Raw genomic sequence first — 15,708 nt, 5'->3', positions numbered from 1 at the left:
GTCCAGGTGAGGCGTGCATCCCTACCGCCTAGGGCCCTGCTCAATGCAGACGCAGGGCGTGCTTCCCGCGGTAGACGAGCACACTCCATTTGGAGGGAGGGCATACGGCCCGCGGGAGTCTTGTTCCCTGTGAAGTGAGATGATGTGACACTCGCGGGAACGTGGGCCAAGCGTATGGTGTGAGGGCTCTCGGCCCTTGTCGTGACGTTCTCAGTGCGTCACGGTATAAGGCCAGCGCGGGGAACTGCTGCACCGTGTTGGGTGAGGGCATTCCACTGGCTTCTGGGACCTGCTCCGTCAGGGCTAAAGGCGCGGGACCCGCTTTGGTGACATCACGTGACCCTGGCGCGGACATGTTCCCTGCGTGCGGGGTGAGTGTGCGTGGCTGATTTGGAGACCTGCTTACTGCGTTGGGGGACGAGAGACTTCATCGGTGTCCCCTTGAGGCACGCGTGCCACCCTAGGGACCCGTTAATGGTAGAGTGAGGTTGCGCGTCCCGCAGTGGGGCTTCATGCACCATTCACCTGCAGAGCCCGCGTCCCGCGTGTGTCCTGCTCCCTGTGCGGTGAGGTCCCGCGGTCCGCTGGGGGCGACCGGCTCCTGAGGGGTGAGGGCACTCGGCCCCCGGGGGTTCTGCTCCCTGCGGGATGAGGTTCGGCGGTTCGCTGGGGACCACATACTCTAGTGGTGATGGCGCCTGTCCCGCGGGGGTCCTGCTCCCTGTAGGGTGAGGTCCAACGTTCCTCTCTGGGCGACCTCCTCTTCAGGGGTTATGGAGCGGGACCCACGGGTTCCTGCGTTCTGTGGGGTGAAGTCTCGCTGTCCCCTAGGGGCGACATGCTCTTCTAGCGCGGGTCCCGTGCCCCCCTGGGGTCCTACTCCCTGTGGCGTGAGGTCCTGCGGTCAGCTTGGGGCGACCAGATCTTCAGAGGTGAAAACGTGCAACGGGAGTCCCGCATCTTGTGGGCTGAAGTCCCGCGGACGGCTGGAGGTCTTGTAGGCGACATGTTCTTCAGGAGTGGGGCACGCATCCCGCTGGTGTCCTGCTGCCTGTGGGTGAGGTCCCAGGGTCTGTGGAGAGGACATGTTCTTGAAGGGTGAAGGCGCTCGGCCCGAGGGGACGGACCTGGTCCTTGAAGTGGGAGGGCTGCAAATCTTATACATGTCCGGGAGAGGGCGCCTGGCCAACGGTGCGGAGCTGTGCCTTTCGGAGTGAGGTCTCTAGTCCTTACAGGTGTCCAGGTGAGGCGTGCATCCCACGGTAGGGACCCGGTCAGTACAGAGGGAAGAAGTGCTTCCCGTGGTAGGCGAGCATACTCCATTTAGTGGGATGGCATACGGCCCACGGGAGTCTTGTTCCCTGTCATGTGAGATCATGTGACACTCGCGGGAACGTGGGCCAAGCTTACGGGGATGAGGGCTCACGGCCCTTGGTGTGACGTTCTCAGCAGGCCATAAGGGGAAAAGGCCAGCGTGGGGAAATGCGCCATCTGGAGTGAGGGCATTCCACTGGCTTCTGGGACCTCCTCTGTGAGGAATAAAGGCGCAGCACCCCGTTGTCGACCTGCTCCTGCGCGCTGAGGGCATGCGGTCCGAGGCACAGTGGGGGACGTGTTCCTGTGAGTTGAAGGCCCGTGGACCGCGGGGGTATTTCCTTGGTTCTGGGTACGGGTGCGCGTCACGCCGTGGTACATGCTCCGTGCGGATCGAGGTGTCTAAGTCTTGTAGGTGTCCGGGTGCCAGTGCGTGTGCGGCGGTGGTTATCTGCTTAAGCGTGGTGAGGTGACCTGACCCTCGCGGGGACGTGCTCAGCCCGTGCGGCGAGAGGGCGCCCGGCATTTTGGAGTCCTCCTTAGTGCTTTTGAGGACTACAGACTTTATCAGTGTGCCCTTGAGGCGTGCGTCCATCCGTAGGGACTCGCTTAGTGTAGAGGGAGGTCGCACGTCCCGCAGTTGGGGATCATGCGCCATTCGGGTGCAGGGCGCATGGAACGCGGGCATCCTGCTCCCTGAGGGGTGATGTCCCTCGCTTTGATGGGGAAGACGTGATCTTGAAGGGTGAGGGCGATCTGCCTGCGGATTTCCTGCTCCTTGTGGGGTGAGGTCGCACGGTCCGTTGGGGACGACATGTTCTTAAAGTGTGAAGGCACTCGGTCCACGGGGACGGATCTGGTCCGTGAAGTGTGAGGGCTCCAAATCTTATACGTGTCCTGGTGAGGGCGCGCGGCCCACGGTGCGGACCTGCGCCTTTCGAAGTGAGGTCTCTAGGCCTTACAAGTAGGTGTCCAGGTGAGGCGTGAGTCCCTACCGCGTAGGGACCTGCTCAGTGCAGAGGCAGAGCGTGCTTCCCGCGGTAGACGAGCATACTCCATTCGGAAGGAGGTCATACGACCCGCGGGAGTCTTGTTCCCTGTGAAGTGAGATGATGTGACACTCGCGGGAACGTGGGCCAAGCGTACGGTGTGAGGGTTCACGGCCCTTGGTGAGACGTTCTCAGTGCGCTATAACGGTATAAGGCCAGCGCGAGGAACTGCTGCACCGTGTTGGGTGAGGGCATTAAACTGGCTTCTGGGACCTGCTCCGTCAGGGCTAAAGGCGTGGGACCCGCGTTGGTGACATCACGTGATCCTCGCGGGGACATGCTCCGTGCGTCCAGGGTGAGGGCATGCAACTGGTTGGGAGACGTGCTTCGTGCTTTTGAAGACTACAGACTTTATTGGTGTCTGCTTGAAGTGTGCATTCCACGGTAGCGAACTGCTCAGTTTAGACTGAGGTCGCACGTCCCGCGGTGTGGGATCATACTCCATTCGGGTTCAGAGCACACGGCCCGCGTGGGTCCTGCTCCCTGTGGGGTGGGGGCCTGCGGTCCGCTGTCGGCGACCTGCTCTTGAGGGGTGTGCGCCCGTGTTCCGCGAGAGTGGGGAGGTGGTGATGTGTCCCTGCCGTGTGATGGCACGCGGCCCACTGTGGGTACGTGCTCCATGAAGAGCGTGGCTTGCGTGTCGCCGGGCACGGCATCAGCTTCGTTTAGTTTCAGGGTGCTCGGCCTTCAGAAGTTCCTGCTTTGTGTGGGATAAGGGCGTGTTTGCCAAGTCAGGGTGACCTGCTCCGTGTGGGGCGAGAGCTCCAGACCTTATCCGTGTCAGGGTGTGGTCGTACACCTCGCAGAGTTCCTGATCGGTGCATAGTGTGGGCGCGTACCCCGCTGGGGGCCGTGCTTTGTGTGGGGTGAATGCTCCAGACTGTACTGGTGTCCCGGTTAGTGCTCTCAGTCGCTGGTTGGGCGGGATATCTGAGCACAGATAAAGGGGGTCATCCAGGAGTGCTTTCCTAGGGTATTCTGCAAATACTATGGTCGGTAAAATTCGTGTCCGAGGGACGTTGGTTTTAAAAATTCAGTTTATGGTGTCTGGCGTTTGCTTACTCGGAAAACTTCACTGCAGTTAAGCAAAGTGCAAAAAAATGTATTGGATCTCTACGTAACCCACCAGGTGGTGTGTGTATTCTTTTCTGTTTTGCACCATTTATTTTGTCTCGCGTGTTTTTAAACCTGAAACCTGAAATCCTTCCCCTGCCCCGGTTTTTCAGGTTTGGTTTTTACACCACAATTGTGCAAGGTGCTCTCCAGGACTGAATCCGGCTTGCTGCTCATTTCCTATGTCCCATGAGCTAAGAGTGGGTGTACATCTTTAAATGTTTTTTTTTTTTTAATCGAGAGAGGAATAGTTTATGTTGCCATGTGACTGTCACATGACGTTTAATTGTCAGGGCCCATGAGTAAAGTTGATGGGAACGCAGCTATGCTGTGTGTTTGTGCGTTGTCTAGGGCTGCCTTTGCCCTGCAAATGCAAAGTTAAATTCTGGTCAGACAAAACCAGGAATATTTACTATCTGGCCCTTTACAGAACAAGTTTGCCAACATCTGCTTTAAATTATAAGATGGCACTTTTTACAGACATCTAAGCTAGATTTTGCCATTTTGTTTAACTTTATATGTTGGAAAATTTCCAGCATATGTGAATGTAGTAAATGATATATAAATGAATAAAATAAATTCCTCTTACCCTTCATTCAGCTCATCTACACACCCCCTCATCCTCCACACTGGATTAATTTTAAGCAAATTCTAGAACTTTTCTCATTTCATTCCTACAGATTCCAGTGTACAGCTCTAGAAGACAAGGACTCTTAAACATATATAACCTTAATATTATTATTACTTTAAAATGATTAAAACCAATTCTTTAATGTCATCAGTGTATGTTTAGTTGTATCATAAGTGTTTTTGTTGTTTTTGGTTTTTGTTTTGTACAATAGATTTCTTTGAATCTGGGTCAAAATACTGTCCACACTGGCAATTGGGTGATAGGGGCTGACCATTTTGGAATCATGTATTTGCAGAATGTTTGTCCTTGAAGGCGGTTAGGTATTTGCTAACTGCCATCCATACCCCACCTTGTGCAAGTTTCTGGGCACAGGGCTGTGTGTCTAGGGCCCAGCTGTTCTGTCCCCTTAGCTACATTGCCAAAAACGTGACTGAAGTCGCTCAAGAAACTTGACTTCAAATAAATGCTTTGCAACCTCAAGTTACTTTATCAGACTTGAGGAATAAGGCAGGGAAGCAATATTTCTTTTATATTTGGCGTAAAATCACTTGCGTGCAGGCTAACTCAATCAAAACTGCTTTTCTTCCTGATTCTACTAAGTCATTTTGGAAAAGCATCTTAATAGTAACTTAGTTTCTATAACTTGAATATCTGGAAGTAAAGGTGTACCCAGACATCTTTTTAGGGTTAGTGAATTATTATGCGTACATCCTTTAGCCTTAGAAAGGGTGGTGGATAGTGTTGTGAGGAAATGAGAAGAAAGCAGAAGTCAGAAGAAGGCTGGTGACCTGTCCCCTTACAGAAAAATAAGAAATACGATGCCTACCTCATAGGACTTTTATTGAGCTCAAAGGAGTGCTATGTGCCAAAAGTTATATACAGAAGAAAGGCATTATTTTTATTAACAGTGGCTTGATAATGAGAAATAGTATGTCTTAGTGTTCCCAGTTCTCCTTGAGCAGTGTATTACATAGTGTATGTTTAAACAAAGGGTATTGTATTACCTAATGAAAAAACCATAAACTGTACCGTAAGTGTGTGCGCTGTTTTAAGTAGCATTAGATATTTGGGTCTAATAACAAGCGAAACTCACAAATAATAAATGTAAAAAGCAAATTATTGAGAGCTAATTTGTGAAAATCTTAAATGTATTTTTTTTTAAAAAAGAATGAAGGATTTATATATTTAAACTTCCAAACTGTGCTTTATGGATAATTTATTTTCAAATGAGGTATAATTAACATGGAGATTAAAATTGCAGCTGAGAAATACAGATTGCTCTTCACAACATCACTTTGCAATGCCAAGCAAACAATAAAAAAAAAAAAAAAAAAAAAATAGGGATGAGACTGTAGCCAAAGATGGTTCAATTTGAAATCAGGGTGCCTGGGATTGCTTTGCTATCATAAGAGTTATTTCCTGAGTAATGCAGTATATTTTCTTTCTCTCTCTCTTCACACTCCAATATGATTAGATTTTTCTAAGTTTCTTCCATTCCCTTCTCTTCCCTTCCATCCTCTCCCCTCCCCTTCCCCTCTCTTCCTCCCTTCCTATCTATCATCTATCTCTATGTGTCATGCTTATCTTCTATCTATCATATCTACCTAGCTTCCTCACTATCATATCTGTTGTCTGTCTGTCTGTGTGTCTGTCTGTGAATCTATCTATCTGTCTGTTTGTCTGTCTGTCTCTCTGACCGTCTATATCTATATCTGTCCATCTATCTATCTGTTATCTGTACAAAGCAACAAAAGTCAGCTTTAGATTTGAATTAGGATCAGACACCAAGCATCATTTAATTCTCATGTAGGTATCATAATCCGGGCTTCGGTGTTGTTAGGACTCCCAGATTTCGTTGTGAACATCTCCGATGTGAACGGAACAGACATCTGGCCTGCCTCTTTCTGCATGGGGAGTGCGGTAGGTGCGCCCACCTTTGGTCCCCTGTCCACCCTACCTGCATTCTTGTCACACTGCTGTCCTCAAAGTGCAGCCCCAGCAGCCCCTGGGCATCTGCTAGAAATGCAAAGTCTCAGGCCATGCCCCAGACCTACTGATTAGGAACTCTGACTGGAGCCCAGCCAGGTCTATGCTTTAATAAACCCTCCAAAGGATGCTAATGCACACGCAAGTGTGGCTTCTCCACCCGCAGCCCTGGAATCACAAGTGTGGGCCCTTACCATACTTACCCTAAACGGAGCCAAAAGCACACAACAATATTATCAATTAAGTTAAGGAAATATATTTAAATATACATAATGGTAACAAGTAAGCATTTTATATTTAACTTATATCACACAAACATTTAATATTCAAACATATTATGTTACATATAATAATAACATATACTAATCATATTCATGGTTTATAAACCATGAAATAAATAAATATGTATAATACACATGCACACGTTATGCTCTGTTCACCAAGTGGATGCTCAAGGGAGTGATGTAAAGCTTACCCAGGTGGTGCTGATTCTCTGTCCTGGAGCAGAATTGCCCGCTTCCTTCCTTCCCTTCCAGGGCCTCCTGATGAAGCATCTTTCTCAGCCCACAACGGCAAGGCTTACTGATCTTCCAACAACCTGAGCCCCCTTCCATCCCCTTCTACTTGGAACGACATTCTGAGTCATTTCTGCCTGAACTCATTCGTTCCCAGAGAAAAAGCTTCTACTTCCGAGCCCCTAGAACCTCATGGCAGTTTAAACTGCACTTCTTAGAGCCTTGTTTACTGTGCTTGCAAGTGTGCCAGAAAGTGAGTTTGTCAGTCAGGTCCAGCTGAGCATACAGAGGATAGAGGCCACAGCCTGCCCTCAGTTCCAGACCTACGCCAAATGTTTGCCAGGAGCTTTCCTGTGTTGCCTGACATCTCATGGATGGGCTGGACATCTCATGCCTGTGTGCGGGAGCTTTGATGCTGGGCTCTTCCTGGTTGCAGATGTGGATCCAGCTGCTGTACAGCGCCTGCTTCTGGTGGCTGTTCTGCTACGCAGTGGATGCCTACCTGGTGATATGGAGATGGGCAAGACTGAGAAATGTGCTGCCAAAATGAGCTGGGATTTCTGCCGTAGTTCCATGTCATGAGGGAAGTGTGGAGCTACCACCGAGCTTTTGAAAGTGTTAAGGCAGGGGCCCTCAGTCAAACTATCATTTGGCCCCTCCACACAGAAACATCTAGGATATCTCATTTGTGTCAGAGGCTAAAGGCAGATTCAAAATATTGAGGAGTTCAAAACATTGAAAATAAGTAATTCAAGAAATTAAATATTTGGAACTGAAGAAATACTAAAAAACGATTGGTGCAAATATAAGCAATTTTTGATTGTATATAAAGGTCGGAGGAAAAGCGTTCTTCTGATAATATATTGACACTCTACGCTAAACACAGAATTGAGACACTGGAGTTTCAGGTGGCTGTCAGGAGGGGATCACACAGTGGCTAGTAAGTTGGGCACTGGTGGCTTTGAACTCCTGCCCAAGTGCTCGGTAGCTGTGTGACTGTAGGCAAATTGCTTAACCTCTCTAGACCTCTGTTTTCTCAGCTGTTAAATGGTACCCACCTCATAAGGCCACTGGCAGGAGCAAGTAAATGCAGTGAAATATGTACATGGACAGTGCCTGGCACGTAGTAGGCTCTCCGTAGGAGTCGCTGCTACTGTAGCTGGGATGTGAATGTGTGTTGAGGAAACAGCAACACACAAGAGAACTTGTGTGACAGACATGCTGGACGCAGAAGGGCAGGGCGAGCATCCAGGTCTTCTGGCTCCAAGTCCAGGAAGCATTTGTCCCCCACCAAGTTCAGGGTCTGCTTGAATCAGGGCCCCTTTGGATGGAGCTCCTGCGTGCTTTCTATCAACAATTTTACAAACTTCACACGTTAAAAAGGGTAAAATCCAGCACTTTTTAGTATATTCCCACTGTTATACAACCATCACCATCATGTAATTTTATGATGTTCTAAACATCCCCAGAAAAATCACTGTGCCAGTTACCAGTCACTCACCATTCTACCAACCTTCCAGCCTCTGGCAACCACAAATCTACTATCTGTCTCCACGGATTTGCATGTTCTGGACATTTCATTTAAATAGAATCATAAAATATGTGACCTTGTGTGTGTGGCTTTTTAAACAGCATAATATTTTCAAGGTTTATCCATGTTGTAGCAAGTGTCAGTACTTTATTCCTACTATGGTCTGAATATTTGTGTCCCCCCAAATTTGTGTGTTGAAATGGTCTTAGGAGGTGGGGCTTTTTGGGAGGTGATTAGATCAGGAAGGTGGAGTCCTTGTGAATGTGGTTAGTGCTTTTATAAATAAGACCCCAGAGAGTAATCTTGTCCCTTCCACTGTGTGAGGAGACAGAAAGTGTCATCTGTGATCCAGAATGGTCCCTCAGCAGACACTGAATCTGCCAGCACCTTGATTTTGCACCTCCAGCCGCCAGAACTGTGACAAATATAACATCTGTTGTTGATAAGCCACCCAGTTTTTGGTATTTTGTTACAGCAGCCCAAATAGGCTAAGACACTTCCTTTTTATTGCTTAATAGCATTCAGGTGTATGAATATGCTATATTTTGTTTTTTTCATTTATCAGTTGATGAGCATTTAGGGTGTTTCCATTGTGCTTAGTATTAGGAATAATGCTTCAATGAACATTTGTATACTAGTGTTTGTGTGAACATGTTTTCATCATATACCCCTGGGTATACACCTGGGAGTGGAGTTGCTGAACCACATGGTAACTCTAGGTATAATCTTGTAAGAAACTGCTAAACTGCCTTCCAAAATGACTGCGCCATTTTGAAAGCAGTGTATGAGAGTTCCAGTTTCTCCTCAGCCTCGCTAACACTTCTTATCTGTTCATTTGTTTTAATTTTAGCTGTCCTAGAGTGGGTGAGGTGGTAACTCATTGTGCTTTTGATTTCAGCAGTGGCTAATAACGTTGATCATCCTTTTGTGTGCTTGCTGGCCATTTGCAAACCTTCTTGTAGAAATGTCTATTCAACTGCTTTGCCCATTTTTAAATTGGATTATTTGTCTTTTTATTATGGAGTTGTAAGGGTCGATTATATATTCTAGATACAAGTACCTTATTAGATATGCGATTTGCAAAGTTTTTCTCCCATTCTGTGTGTTATTTTTCCACTTACTTCATGGTATCTTTTGAAGCACAAGAACTTTTCATTTTCATGAAGTCCAATTTAAAATTGTTTTTCTTTGGTTTATTATGCTCTTGCGGTCGTATTTAAGAAACCATTGCCTAACCCAAGGTCACAAAGAGTTATACCTATGTTTTCTTATGGTTCAAAAACTTCCATTCGGTCTGCATTAGTCCATTTCTGCTGCTTATAACAAAATCCGCTGAACTGGACAATTTATAAAGAACACGAAATTTATTGCTTACAGTTTCTGAGCCTGGGACATCCAAAGTCCAGGGAACACATCTGGTGAGGATCATGGTGGTGACTTCAGTGATGTGGGGTATCACATTGTGAAATAGCAGAGTAGAAAAAACAAGAGACCAACTTCCTCATTCTCTCTCCTTTTAAAGCCCTCAGAACCACGCCTCTGACCACCATTACTAATGCATTCACTACTCCACGGTCCTACAAGCTAATCGCCTCTTCAAGTCCCCACCTTCCAATTACCATAATAGGACTTCCTACTGCATAACGGTCACAGTGGGCGCCAAGTTTCTAATACATGAAACGTGGGGGACACATTTCAAGCTTCAGTGAAATTTGGGGGCACATAATTCAATGCATTACAAAGTCTATTTAGGTCCATTTTGAGTTAATTTTTGTGTACAAGTGAGGAATGGGTCCATCGTTATTCTTTTGCATATGGGTTTCCCTTTGTTCCAGCACCATTTCTTGGATAAATTCACTTTGAAAAAAATATCAGTAAACAAATAGAGATTATATGCAGATTGTAGAATATATTGAGTAGTCTAGATAGATCCCTGTTCTAAAATCATTGACGTCACTTATATGTGTCACATCATCATTATCTTTGATCTCTCTCGCCTTTCTTTTAGTGCTTACTTCATTATTTATGGTTTTTCCTTCCTTTTTTTTTAAACTTATATACCAAATTCTTACACATCTGTATAGAACACAGATATGCCTGGCTGTGAAAATCCTCCAGAGAAGATGGTCAAAACCAAAGGCAGCCAACCAGGTGGATCAGTGACGATCCACAATTTTCTTTTGTGTGTGTGTCCTTGTTTGGTTTTCGATCAGAGTAATGCTGGAATCATAAAATGCGTTCGGAAGTATTCCTTCTCAATGTCTAGAGTAATCTGAAGATAAGTTATATCAACTCTTCTTCAAAAGCTTGGTAGAATTCAGCAGTGAAGAAATCAGGTCCTGAACTTCCTTTTAATGGACGAACTTTTTTATAACTGATTCCATTTCCTCACTTGTTTTTGGTCTGTTCAGATTTTCTATTTCTTCATAATTGTATTTCTTCAGGAATTTATTCATTTCCTCTGTTATCATATTTGTTGGTGTATAGTTATTCATAATAGACAGTTATGATCTTTTGAATTTTTGTGGCATCACCTATAATGTGTCATTTTTTATTCCTCATTTTATTTATTTGAATCTTCTCTTTTTTTCTTGGTTAATCTGGCTAAAGTTGGGCCAAGTTTGTTTATATTTGGAAAAAACAACTCTTCGTTTTATTGACCTTTTCAATTGTTTAAATTTCTATTTCATTTATTTCTACTCTGAGCTTACTAACTTCTTTCCTTCTGACAATTTCGGGTTTAATTTGTTGTTCTTTCTCTAGTGCCTTCAGGTTGTTTATTAGAAAACTTTCTTTTTCTATAAAGGAATTTATTGCTGTAAACTTTCCTCTCCAAACTGCTTTTGCTGTGTCCCTTAGGTATTTGTATGATATGTTTCCATTCTCATGTGTGTCATAAAACTTTTTAATTTCCCTTTTAATTTCTTCATTAACCCATTGGTTGTTTAGGAGGGTATTGTTTAATTTCAAAGTATTTGTATAGTTTCTAAGTTTTTCTTGTTCATTCTAGCAAATGCTGTTGAGAAGGGTATGGATAGGGCCAGAGGCAAGGTAGTGATCCAGCTGGATGAACAGGAAATGGGGGTGTCACAGAGCAGCTGCACAGCATGTCCTCAATATGCCCGCTAGTGGGTGGATAAGGGGCATGGTTTTTTCACTAATTTAGCCTGTGTTCCCGTGCTGGGCTAACCAATGACATAGTCAAAGGAATCCTTGGAACCTGACTTTGCTCAGATCCTTATCCATATCTCCACACAGTTATGTGTCACTTAATGTTGAGGATCTGTTCCATGAAATGTGTCATTAGGTGGTGTCATCACTGCGTGAACATCATAGAGAGTACCTACACGAACGTAGATGGTATAGCCTAGTACACACTTAGGCTATATGGTATAGTCATTATAATATGAAGGGACCGCTGTCGTGTATGCTGCTCATTGTTGGCTGAAATGTTGTTATGCAGAGCATGAATATACGTGTGTGTTTGTGTATTTTTTCCTTTTTGCAAAAATTGTTGCAGCATGCATTGAGGTCACAAGACACCCAGGTATAAAATAGAAAAGACAGACACGATTTTCTCAGGACCCTGTGGACAGCTCAGCCATGAGACATTTCCTTTCACATCAAGAGTAAGTATCCCTTTCATTCCAGAAGAGCTGTTCCAGAAAGCATCTGGATTTGGACTTTTGGAGTCACAAAGCTGCAGATGCACTTAGAGCACCATGTGACCTTGGTATCTGGGTTGCCCAGGGGTCTCTGAGAGTTGTTGCTGTACCTTCTTAATCTCTCCTTGAGCATTCTCTCCAACCTGATGAGGTACAGCTCCACCTCTCATTCTAGAAGCAGAGAGTCTAGATACTTGCTTTTGCATCCTCTCTTGCAGCTAGAGCAGGGTGTATGACTTGACAGTGCCAGTCAGATATGTCTCCCGAGTCTCTGAGTTAGAAGTGAGTGCCCAACGGAATGGGTGGCAGAGAAGCGGTTCTGAAGGAGCAGTGGCAGCAGTAGTGGCAGCAGGCAGGTCTGTGCTGGGAGGTGCATTGAGTGTGCTTTGAGGGGAGGGCCCAGGGTCCAGTTTCAGGGTGTGGGCAGTATCCACTGCTTTCTTTGTCATCCTCTTGGCCAAGATTTGCAGCCTGATGTTGGCAGTTCTGTGTTGCTGCCATATTGGTTCCCAGAGATTCTCAGGCTGCCGCAATCACTCTCAATACTTTTTGGTTTACGTTAGCCAGTCTTTTTCTGCAGCTTGCAAATCAGAACCCCGACTTATCTGATTATGCATTGAAAGGGACCCCTCCAAGACAGGACACTGAGCATCACCAGCGTACACCCAGAGCATGATGCTTTTGACTGGGGTGAGCTGCGAGAGGAAGAGGGTGAGAGGACACCTTCTCACAGCAACTCGACACTCACTGGGCATGGAGAAATGCACATCAGAGACGTCGTGTATAAAGTCGATCTAGGGAACAAGGAGACAATGATTGAGCAAGCAAAGGAAGAAATGAGATAATTTTCTTGGGGCCATTTCTGTGGAAGCCTCATTGCTGCAGGGGCCGTAAAGTCACCGGAGGCTTGTTTTGTTATTGTTTTCACGATGACCAACGTTAGAGCACGTTGAGATGCTGAGGGGAATGATCCCATGGAGGGAACACGATGATGATAGTGGGATGGAGGGACAACTGCAGGAGGGACGTTCTCTCTTCAGGGAGAGCAGGAAGTGGGACATATAGCCAGGAGTCTGGGCTGGTCTGTGAGGATGAGGCTGTGACAGAGGGGAGTCTGGCTCTAAAGATGAAACTGTGACCATGAGACAGATCCCATCTGACTTTAATTTACTGGCCATTTTATCAGCCAGTTTAGTTGTCACACCATCAAAAGCTTTAAGTCTACTCATCTCCCCCAGTACAGAGTAAGATATCACCATCATCGTCACCGTCTACTACTGTGCAGTGATGGTAGGATATATACACCCAGCTACTGTCCTGAGTGTCTCTGAATAAGTACCTTCTGCTTGAGGACAACTATATTCCTAACCAAGGCCTCAATCTTCAGAGCGTTAACATCAAGTCAGGTCACTGCAAACACAGCATTCGGTCTCAGAATCTCTTTAGCTTCTTCTTCTAAGAGTTCTTCCTGAAATAACGGGAGTGGAACATTGTACTCTTAACTGGGTCTGGGGAGCTTCTGGCAAAATAATGCTCTTGATTGAAGCCTAAAGCCACGTGGTTTGTGGGAGTCCACCTTTGTCACTTATAACCCCTCTTCCCAATTCTGGCGGTGACTGGCTGGCCACTCCACTCCCTCCGAAGCTGGTGTCTTAGGGGACTCACTATATACAATGTCAGGTCAAGTCTGGCTGTGGCTGGGGGAACCTTTATCCCTGCTTGAAATTCCTGCCCATGTAAGTCCTGAGTTGAACGAATAAACCCAGCCCAAGGTCCAAGGTGAACTCTTTCCCTTTCCTTTCTCTGCTGTCAGGAAAACCTTCAGCAAAGCCAAGTGCCTGAAGCCATCTCAACACGTGCCTTCTCCCAGTCTCACTTAAAAGTTCTATCTCGGCCCCTTCAAAACGGAGCTACGACGTTCAATGCTCCAGCAAAACGTCCTGTTCTCTCTGCGTATGAGGAAGTTCTGCTGCTGTGCTGCTGCCTCAGTGACAGCAGGCCAGGCTGAGTTCAGGAGCCGAGGCTGGGCTGTGCAGGCGTCCTGTCCTTACCTCGCCAGCATGATGTTGGTGTTGGGGTTGCTGGTGGCCTTCCTGGTGCGACTCCACTTGATGGTGTATATCTCTTTGCTGTGAGCTTGCAGGTCGTGCACACACGTGTCCTGCTTCATGCTCCAGATCTAGAGAACACATTGGTAACAATATGAGCAAGCTATGTCCCTCCAGTGAGCCAAGAGACTGCTGGCTGTGAACCGTACACAAGCCATTGGAGTGTCCCACTGGAAAAAACAGCAGGTCATTGCCCAGGAAGGGCTGGGACTCCTAGCAGGACCCTTGACTGGTACATCAGAGTTCACTGGGCGAGAGCTAATCTGGCAGTCAGTAATGGGACAAATTATAGAGGAAGGAAGAGGACTCAGTACAGATAACCCCCACATGTGAGACTTGCGTTCAGTACTGTGGGCTGTTTAGGGTAAAAGAGCTCATCTCTACAGATGTCAACTTTACCTTTAATGTCATGTCATCAGAGTAGGATGCTAGCAACATTCAAGAAGGATCTCATTTAATAGCATTGACCTCATTCTGAAAAATAGAACGGGTTTGGAAAGGATATCACGGCCTGAGAACAGACCCAGTGGCGGTCCACCAGGGGGCAGTAGCACTCTGTCATCATGGTGGCCGTCCACGAGGGGGCAGTAGCACTCTGTCACCCTGCCGTCCACCAGGAGGCAACAGTGCTCTGTCATCCGGACGACCATCCACTAGGGGCAATAGTGCTCTGTTATCCCAGCAGCTGTCCACAAGTGGGCAGCAGTAATTTCTCATCCTGCTTACCGTCCAGCAGGGGGCAGAAGCGCTCTGTCATCTGGCCGACCATCCACCAGGGGGCAATAGTGCTCTGTCATCCCAGCCGCTGTCCACCAGGGGCAATAGTGCTCTGTAACCACTCTGGCTGTCCTCATGGGAGCAGTAGCACTCTCTCATCCTGCCTACTGTCCACCAGGGGGCAGTAGTGCTCTGTCATCCCAGGGCCTGTCCACAAGGGGGCAATAGGACCCTCTCTTCCTGGCTACCCTCCACCAGGGGGCAGTAGCACTCTCTCAACTTCCCTATGGTCAACCGGGGGCAATAGTGCTCTGTAATCCCAGCAGCTGTCCACAAGTGGGCAGCAGGAGTTTCTCATCCTCCTAAACAACCAGCAGGGGGCAGAAGCGCTCTGTCATCTGGCCGACCATCCACCACAGGGCAATAGTGCTTTGTCATTCCAGCCACTGTCCACCAGGGTGCAATAGTGCTCTGTCATCCCAGGGGCTGTCCTCAAGTGGGCAGTAGCATTCTCTCATCCCGCTTACCGTTATCCAGGGATCAGTAGCGCTCTGTCATCATGGTGGCCGTCCACCAGGGGGCAGTAGCACTCTGTCACACTGCCATCCAGCAGGGGGCAGTAGCACGCTCTCACCCAGCCATCCACCAGGGGGCAACAGTGCTCTGTCACCCGGCCGACCATCTACCAGGGGCTATGTTGCTCTGTAACCCCCCTGCCTATCCTCAAGGGAGCAGTAGCACTCTCTCATCCTGCCTACCGTCCATCAGGGGCAGTAGTGTGATGTCATCCCAGTGACTGTCCACAAGGAGGCAGTAGCACACTCTCTTCCTGCCTACCATCCACCAGGGGGCAGTAGTGCGATGTCATCCCAGTGACTGTCCTCAAGGGGGCAGTAGCATTCTCTCATCCCGCCTACCGTTACCCAGGGATCAGTAGCGCTCTGTCATCATGGTGGCCGTCCACCAGGGGGCAGTAGCACTCTGTCACCCTGCCATCCAGCAGGGGACAGTAGCACGCTCTCACCCAGCCATCCACCAGGGGGCAACAGGGCTCTGTCACCCGGCCAACCATCCACCAG

The sequence above is a fragment of the Cynocephalus volans genome, unplaced genomic scaffold, assembly GCF_027409185.1.
Source record: "Cynocephalus volans isolate mCynVol1 unplaced genomic scaffold, mCynVol1.pri scaffold_35, whole genome shotgun sequence".
Lineage (NCBI taxonomy): Eukaryota > Metazoa > Chordata > Mammalia > Dermoptera > Cynocephalidae > Cynocephalus > Cynocephalus volans.
The sequence above is the reverse complement of the archived record's forward strand: the minus strand, read 5'-3'. Positions refer to the sequence as shown.